Below are 9,638 nucleotides of genomic sequence, written 5' to 3'. Positions count from 1 at the left end.
TGTCCCCCCATACGACCCCCCACACTACTCAGTCTCTATTCTGTGCCCACTCAAACTTTTCTCCCCATACTGTCTCCTCGCACTATTACCCTCAATAGTCTCACACGTTTCCTTCTCCCTCCTAATACATTTACCCTCTCACTTTCCATACTGCCTCCTCATACATCCCCCCAACTCCCCATACTGTGTTCGCACCCATCCAATCACATCACCCTCACTCCCCATACTATGTCTGCACCTACTATGTCTTCTTGCTCCCTAAACTTGTGTCCTCAAATCTTCTCCTCGTTACCCTAAATCTCCCCCACCAGATCTGTTATACTAAATCTCCCGCACACAGTACATCCCCACCACATCCGTTATACTAAATCTCCTCCACACAGTAAATCCCCCCAAAGTAAATCTCCCCAAGCCCTGTTACACTAAATATCCCCCAAAAAGTCGTTACACTAAATCTCCCCCACGCAGTAAATTCCCCACACACACAGTAAATTCCTCCCCAGCCCCTTTACACTAAATCCCCCCCAGCCTCACACAGTAAATACCCACACAGAGTATATACACCCCCACAGTATATACCCCCACACAGAGTATACACCCCCCACAGTAAATACCCAACCTACACACAGAGAGTATATATGCCCCACAGTATATACACCCTCACAGTAAATAACCCCCACACAGAGTATATACACCCCCACCATATATACACCCCCCCACACACACAGAGTATATATACCCACCACGGTAAATACCCCCCCCACACACACACACAGAGTATATACACCCCCACAGTAAATCCCCCCCTCCATGTAATCTTTGTTGTCTTCAGCTCCATTGTGGCGCACTTACCACCATGGATGCTCTTCACTCTGGGCGCCGGCGAGTGACGTCAGCAGCGTGATCACATGACTTGATCACGCTGCTGGCGTCGCTCTGACCCGGAGTGGTCTGAGCTGGGAGCCGGCGTGCTGCAGCTTCTGTGAGCTGGCTGTCAGCTTAACACCCAACTCAGAGAAGTGCCGAATCCAAGTCCAGGGGGCGGCAGAATGCAGTCACGGGGGGAGACATTTCGGACCGCTGCATTAGGCGGCCAGACAGCGCCTCTCCTGCCGGCTGCACCCGGGGCACATGCCCCGCATGGCCCCGCCCTAGATACGCCTTTGGCCCACACATGTAACAGTCACTCAATCGTCTATGGGCACAGTCCTTCTCCTCTTCAATCCAGCACGCACATCAGGCCATATGTTTTTCACACGGTCTACATTAGACAGATTCCATGGGGAAAATGGGACAGAGTCCATGGGGCAGTGCACACAGTCCATAGGGTCCACAAGGGTTGCGGACCCTTTTCAGTTCACAGTCCTTCAATCCAAAAGGGGATGCACAAATGTGTGCAAAGCAAAATGGGGGTAGGAACACAAAAAACTCTTCGGCCATCCTTGGCCAACACAGGGGGGTTCCAGTCAATACTGGATGCATTTCCCTCAGGAACACAGAACAGTTCCAATCTCTCTCATGTGCAACTAGCACAACTGGAGCATTACAGGGCTGACCCTTCACTTCTAGCCATCATGCTTTATACTGTGACCATTATCTCTTTGGTGGGCTGTGAGGTACTCACCGGCCTTGTCACTATCAGGGACTTCGGCCATATCGCCCTGTCGCAGGGCTTCGGGCACACAGACACGGCCGCTTCTGCCTTGGGGTCCGGCTCCTGACTGGGGGCCTCTGGTGGGACTTTTGATTTCATCAGTCCACCCGGCTGCACTTCCTCTGACTGTTGCATCAGCTGCCACTTCCTCTTGGATCTTCCTGGTCTCCCACGGAGTGCTGCGCCATACCACCAGCTGTCTCTCCAGAGGAAATACATGACACTTCATCTTTACCTACTCACGCTTACTCTCCGTCTCATCCAGCAATGGCGCCGAGCGGTTTAGCACGAAGGGTTCTTCTTCCGGACCCCACCCATCCCAGTACATCAGATTGAATCATGCAGTATCTGACACAGCACCCTCTGTCACTTACTTCCTCAACAGTACTTTTCACTCCAGTTCTCACTTTCAGCGCGGATTACCCCTATGCTTCATCCTCCTGTCAGCCCCACAGTTTCCCAATCCAGCTCTGCAGTATTCCCAAGATCCACTATGTTTCCCTCACACCGTCCACACCCATCTTCCACTGTTCGGAAGGGTTGTCGGTGATCTCCATAGCCCCCGATTTGAGCCTTAGGCTCTGTACGTTGCAGAAATGTCTGTAGGGAGTTTAGTGCAACCTCATACCGCCAGAACATCTTTGTCCACACCGTGCTTCAGCCCACTGCACCTTGAACTAGCCCTAGCAACTGCCACCAATGAGCTTTCTTCACTGACTAAACCAGGAAGTGGTTGTCATTTTCTGGCCCTAACTCCTCCCACTTTTGTATGGACCAATCACCAACTGTCTCCTTTCTGTCTGATCCACCAGTTCGTTGCTGGGCAGACTTTACCTTTCACCCATTTAACTTCAGTCACTACCTTCTAACAGTGTGCACTGAACTTCCTATGTTCTAAACTATGCCTTATATCTTATACACTAAAAGGCCGACCATTGCCTATCTGCCCTAATCCATTTTTTTTCTAGGTTATATTTGTCGGCCTGACCATAGACTGGATCCTCAAACTCAGTGGTGGATTTTCTTGACTTTGTTCTCACCTATCGGGAGGGACAGAGCGATGTTTGCCTCCTAGATTAGTTTGTGGACTCCATATACAGAGCCCCTAAGTGCTAGAAGAGCAGAATCCCCCCTCAAGTGACCCCATTTTGGAAATGATATCTTTCTGGGAATTTATCTACAGGTATAGTGACAATATTGACTCCATGGGTGTTTTTCAGAAACAAGCAGCAGTGGTAGTCTCTGAGTGAAAATTGCAAATCGCCATTGTAGTGACAAGTACATTGCAGTGCCCAGCTCATGCTTCTGGAGACATGCACCCATAAATTAGGCTGGCTCTCATCGCTACAGAAACGCCAAACCTGGGGACGCTCAATGTGGTTTAGGCCCACTGTGGGGCTCAGAAGGGAGGGGTTTATTTGAATTTTGTAGCTCAGAATTTGCAGAATTTCTTTTGGGGGATGAGAAGCCATTTCCTTTTTCCAGAGCCTTTGTGCTGAAAGTAACGTGGAAGCCCCCTATATTTCTGTTAAAAGATGATGGTCCTGAGTGGACTTGCTTTTTTGTGGATTGATTTGAAGCTTTTGTTGGGAACACTTTATATAACATTTTGGATCACATTTATCCTGCACTCTACGCTGAGCACTCACTTTTGGGTTTCCATCTAAATCTCTGAGTGACATCATTCAGATGAAACCCCCGAGGGATCCATTCACTATAATGAGGCAGCAGAGTTACTTTGGACTACATATGGCCTCTGTTCAGCATTGTCCTTCTTTTCAGAAGTGCACAAAACTGTGGTGGATCATAGGCTAGATAGCATCCACAGTGTCTCGATCTGTCTCATAGGGAATCTTCCACCGGGGGTTCCGTCTGAATCACGTATTTCAGAGATTTACATGGAAACTCCAGTGTAAGCGCTCAGCGTAGAATGCAGGATAAATGTTAGCTGAGCCATACTGCAATCTTTGGGAAGCAGAATGAAAAAATCAATAGCAGTTGAAGAATTGGTTTTATTTATTTTTTACGACTTTATTCTTCGGGTCGGTTCGATTACAGCGATACCCGATTTAGATTTTTTTTTTTATGTTTAGCTGCAGTCACACACTAAAAGACGCTTTTAGTTTGCAATACAAGGTCTTTGCATTGCTATATTTTGAGAGCTATAATTTTTCCATATATCTGCCTGCAGAGTCATGTGAGGGCTTGTTTGTTAAGGAACGAGTTGACGCTTATATTGGTACCATTTTCAGGCATATAAAGTTGTTTGATCGCTTTCTATTGCAATTTTTAGGAGGCAGAAAGAAAAAAAAACAACAATTCAGGATTTTTTTTTATGCCGTTCTTCATGTGGTAAAATTGATAAGGCAGCTTTATTCTTCAGGTCAGTATGATTACAGTGATACCACATTTATATTGTTTTTACGTTTTGGCGCTTTTCCACAATAAAAACTATTTTATAGAAAAAATAATTATTTTTGCATTGCTTTGGTCTGAGAGCTATAACTTTTTTTTATTTTTCCACTGATGGAGCTGTTCTGCGGCTTTTTTTGCGCGATGACATTTTCAGCCACACCATTTTTATTTACATTTGTCCTTCTGATCGTGTTTTATTCCACTTTTTGTTCGGCAGTATGATGAAAAAGCATAGTTTTATGGCTTGGTTTTTTTTATGGTGTTCACTGAAGTGGTTAACTAGTGTGATAGTTTTATGGGGCGGGTCGTTCCAGACCCGGCGATACCAAACGTGTACTTTTTTTTCTACATAAAAATACAAATTCATGGGTACAGTATGGGTACAATATATATATATGTATATACAGTACAGACCAAAAGTTTGGACACACCTTCTCATTTAAAGATTTTTCTGTATTTTCATGACTTTGAAAATTGTACATTCACACTGAAGGCATCAAAACTATGAATTAACACATGTGGAATTATATACTTAACAAAAAAGTGTGAAACATCTTAAAATATGTCTTATGTTCTAGGTTCTTCAAAGTAGCCACCTTTTGCTTTGATGACTGCTTTGCACACTCTTGGCATTCTCTTGATGAGCTTCAAGAGGTAGTCACCGGAAATGGTCTTCCAACAATCTTGAAGGAGTTCCCAGAGATGCTTAGCACTTGTTGGCCCTTTTGCCTTAACTCTGCGGTCCAGCTCACCCCAAACCATCTCGATTGGGTTCAGGTCTGGAGACGGTGGAGGCCAGGTCATCTGGCGTAGCACCCCATCACTCTCCTCCTTGGTCAAATAGCCCTTACACAGCCTGGAGGTGTGTTTGGGGTCATTGTCCTGTTGAAAAATAAATGATGGTCCAACTAAACGCAAACCAGATGGAATAGCATGCCGCTGCAAGATGCTGTGGTAGTCATGCTGGTTCAGTATGCCTTCTCTTTTGAATAAATCCCCAACAGTGTCACCAGCAAAGCACCCCCACACCATCACACCTCCTCCTCCTTGCTTCACGGTGGGAACCAGGCATGTAGAGTCCATCCGTTCACCTTTTCTGCGTCGCACAAAGACACGGTGGTTAGAACCAAAGATCTCAAATTTGGACTCATCAGACCAAAGCACAGATTTCCACTGGTCTAATGTCCATTCCTTGTGTTCTTTAGCCCCAAAAAGTCTCTTCTGCTTGTTGCCTGTCCTTAGCAGTGGTTTCCTAGCAGCTATTTTACCATGAAGACCTGCTGCACAAAGTCTCCTCTTAACAGTTGTTGTAGAGATGTGTTCGCAGCTAGAACTCTGTGTGGCATTGACCTGGTCTCTAATCTGAGCTGCTGTTAACCTGCGATTTCTGAGGCTGGTGACTTGGATAAACTTATCCTCAGAAGCAGAGGTGACTCTTGGTCTTCCTTTCCTGGGGCGGTCCTCATGTGAGCCAGTTTCTTTGTAGCGCTTGATGGTTTTTGCAACTGCACTTGGGGACACATTCAAAGTTTGCCCAATTTTTCCGATTGACTGACCTTCATTTCTTAAAGTACTGATGGCCACTCGTTTTTCTTTACTTAGCTGCTTTTTTCTTGCCATAATACAAATTCTAACAGTCTATTCAGTAGGACTATCAGCTGTGTATCCACCTGACTTCTGCACAACACAACTGATGGTCCCAACCCCATTTATAAGGCAAGAAATCCCACTTATTAAAGCTGACAGGGCACACCTGTGAAGTGAAAACAATTTCCGGTGACTACCTCTTGAAGCTCATCAAGAGAATGCCAAGAGTGTGCAAAGCAGTCATCAAAGCAAAAGGTGGCTACTTTGAAGAACCTTGAATATAAGACATATTTTCAGTTGCTTCACACTTTTTTTGCTAAGTATATAATCCCACATGTGTTAATTCATAGTTTTGATGCCTTCAGTGTGAATGTACAATTTTCATAGTCATGAAAATACAGAAAAATCTTTAAATGAGAAGGTGTGTCCAAACTTTTGGTCTGTACTGTATATATATATATATATATATATATATATATATATATATATATATATTATTTTTTATTATTACTATTTTATCATTAATTTGTGATTTTTTAAAAAATATTTTTGCAATTTTTTTTTTTTACTTTTTTACTTCGTCCCTCTACGGGACTTTCTGTCATGCACAGTGTAGGAAAGACAAAGTGCAACACGAAGGGATGAGGGGATGGGAGCCCAGACACTAAAGAAAGAGGGGGTGGAGACCTCCGAGGCTGATCTGATATTACCCTGTCTTCATTACCGTCCCTATATTGGTTGCTCATGAACAGGAACCTAAAACCCTGTATCTCCCTAGAGCTAGACCCTGGCTAGGGAAGGGGGGGGATGAGCGCTAGTCAGTCCCCACTAACAACTAAAGACAGCAAGGGGAGGCAGACACGGGGAAATAACTTAGCTTGAGCCGACTTCAGAGAGATTACACACACGACCCCTTAGCACCAAAGACGAAGTAAGCAGACTGCATTAGCTCCAAGCCTTCACAAGGGGTCATGTGAATATCACCAGCACCTCACTCTAGCAACCAGCAAGTATTTAAACACCCAGGCCTGAGTGTCAATTAGTCGAAGGAAGGTAGCACCTAAGAAGATGTCTGTAATGCCAAACGAAGAGAACTTCTGCAACCACCTGCAGGGCGACTTTCTGTCAATTCTGACACACCCGTGACTCTTTCACTTTCATGTGCCTGAAATGCTGAAATGCTGTGCATGAGCATTGCAATGGTTTATAACTGTCAGTGCTGCACTAATACAAGCTCCTTTGACCATGCACTGCGCATAGCCTAAAGGGCTTGCCATAGCCCCATGACGACATTGGGTCACCAAGTTAACGATCGGGCCCCCGCGATGGCATCACAGGGACGCCAATCTCCCTGCCTTCTAAATGCTGTGATCGATATCGATCGGATCATTTGAGCATTTAGGGGGTTAAACTGCCGTGAGCAGTGAGGGCCCTGCTCATGGCAGTGAGAGCCGAGTGTCAGCTATGATGTTAGCTGAACATCCGGCGGTGATCGTGTGCGCCATTGCGTACCCAGTACGTCGAAGGTTGGGAAGGGATTAATTAAACCGTATTAGTACTAACAGCCATGCTCATGTGAGGAGACCAAGACATTTTGGTTTAAACTTGGGAAAATCACAAAAATAAACGGGTTTTAACTTTCACATACTGCTATACCTGCTTTTGTTTCACTAAAAACGCTGCAAAACCTGATGGCAGAGTTTTTTGCTGCATTATTGCTGCTTTTTTGCTCTTAATCATTGCTTTCTATGGGTGAAAAAATGCTGAAAGAATTGACATGCTGCAGTTGTCAAAAAAGAAGCAGTTTTCCAAGTCAGTGAGGAAAAAAACAACAAGCGTATGCATGAGATTTCTGAATTCTCATAGCTTTTGCTGGTAATATAAAAAGCAGCTTTTAATTTGCATAAAAAGAATGCAGCAAAAACGCAACGTGTGTGAACATAGCCTTAAGGTTTTATGCACAGGTAGATTGATGCGCATGGTAGTACGGAGAAGATGCAGGAAAAGGCATAGAGTTGGTATGGCAGTATTGGGCAGGAAGGGGTCAATGATATTTTGCTCAAGTAAAGCAAGGCCTGGATGGATGGAGGGTAGAGTCTGTGGGTCAGTTAGTAGAGTAGACTATATATATATTTGGGGGAAGATGTTCGAGTTTCCAGTGGAAAAGAATATTGTGTCCCACCTGTCCTCCCTCCCTTTTTAAATTCGGAGGTTAAGTTATCTGTGGGGTTACATGGGTGGTGAGCTATTGGGAAGTCCTTAGTTAGTTATTTCGTTATATTTTGGAAAAAAGTAATCAAATTAAAAATATATAAAAATGAATAAATAAATGACAAGTGGTGTGTGGATACATGTTATATTTGCTGTAGATTTCGAGGATTGTAACCAGGGTACAGGAAGGTGCTCCATTACATAATATTTCACTTACTAAGTTGACCAGTTAATTCCATTAGAGTTAACAAGGTAATGGGTGAAGTTTTGGTACTATGGGAGTAGGAGCCATTGTACATCTCTGAAGCTGGTTGTGGTTCTCTCGGGTAGTGGTGGAGGCTATCATTGCATATATCTGCGCATGTGGTCCAAATATATAGAAATCTAAACCTGATTTTTCTGATTTTGCCATTTCATGAAGGAGCCATCATTGCCAAGGACTTGCCTACAGGAGAACTTACACCTATCTTTTTATTAATTCCTATAACATGTTGAAAACAACATTCAATAATGTTAATCAGACACCTCTCCAATAAAGAAACTGTGTGTATGGTTGTTATTATAAGGGAAGCTTTGTGGTCAGGTGGGTTTTATTACCCCTTAAATATTTGCCTTTCTAATGTCTTGCGCATTCTCCACCATTGTCACACTTTATGTGATTATCTAATTTCCTTTCCTGCATCCTCTGCTGGTCCTCACTGATGATGTCATAGAGAAGTGATGTCACAATCACTTAGAACTTCCAGCTCTCTACATTCCAATCACTTGTGCAGTTGATGTCATTGTGGTGAAGCATGAAGATGTGGCTAAGGTAACAACGCACAGGTAATCACTATAATTACCTATGGTTCCTAGCGATGATGATGCAGGGAGGAAGTGGGGAGAGCACCTTAGTGTTGCGCACGCCGGAGGTCACTGGAGCGTGCAGTGGAGGGGGGAAACATAATAATTAATATAGAGGGCAGGGATTTATAACGGGCCCCGAGCCTGCAAGCATCAGAAATCTGAAAGAATACCAAGCAATTTCTCAGCAACCAGACCTCTAATATGAGACATACAGGTAGGTATAGATTTACATTTCTATCACCTGTATGCCCATATTAGTAGGTCAGATAAGTGCCAGGGAGTGACATATTCCCTTTAAGGACTCTTATATCTGAAGAAAAATTTCCTTGGGTCAGATTGCATCCAAATATTATCATTCATTTTTTACCATAGGATAGATGATAACGTACTTTCCTGCATCCTCTGCTGGTCCTCACTGATGATGTCACAATTACTTAGAACTTTCAGCTCTCTACATTCCAATCACTTGTGCAGTTTATGTCATTGTGGTGAAGCATGAAGATGTGGAAGAGGTGACACAGCACAGGTAATCACTATAAATAATTGTAATTATCAGAATACATACTAATTCTAAGCCAGCAAGTTAAAACTAATGTAATTAAGGACTCCTATATCTAGAGAAAAATGTCCTTGGGTCAAATTGCATCCAAATATCATCATTAATTTTTTACCATATGATAGATGATAACGTTTGATCACTGGGGATCCAACAATAAGGCTATGTGCCCACGTTGCATTTATGAAGCAGAAAATTTCTGCTGCATAAATGCAAGTCCTCTCCCGGAAAAACGCATGCGGAATTCCGCACGCGTTTATCGCGCGTTTTTCGCGCGTTTATCACGCGTTTTCCACATGCGGAATTGCCTTGCGTTTTTTATGCATTGAACAAAGGCAATTCTGCTTGCGGAAACGCAAAATTAAATGA

Source organism: Phyllobates terribilis, unplaced genomic scaffold (assembly GCF_046119375.1).
Source record: "Phyllobates terribilis strain yellow unplaced genomic scaffold, ASM4611937v1 Scaffold_11__3_contigs__length_659146591, whole genome shotgun sequence".
NCBI lineage: Eukaryota > Metazoa > Chordata > Amphibia > Anura > Dendrobatidae > Phyllobates > Phyllobates terribilis.
The sequence above is the reverse complement of the archived record's forward strand: the minus strand, read 5'-3'. Positions refer to the sequence as shown.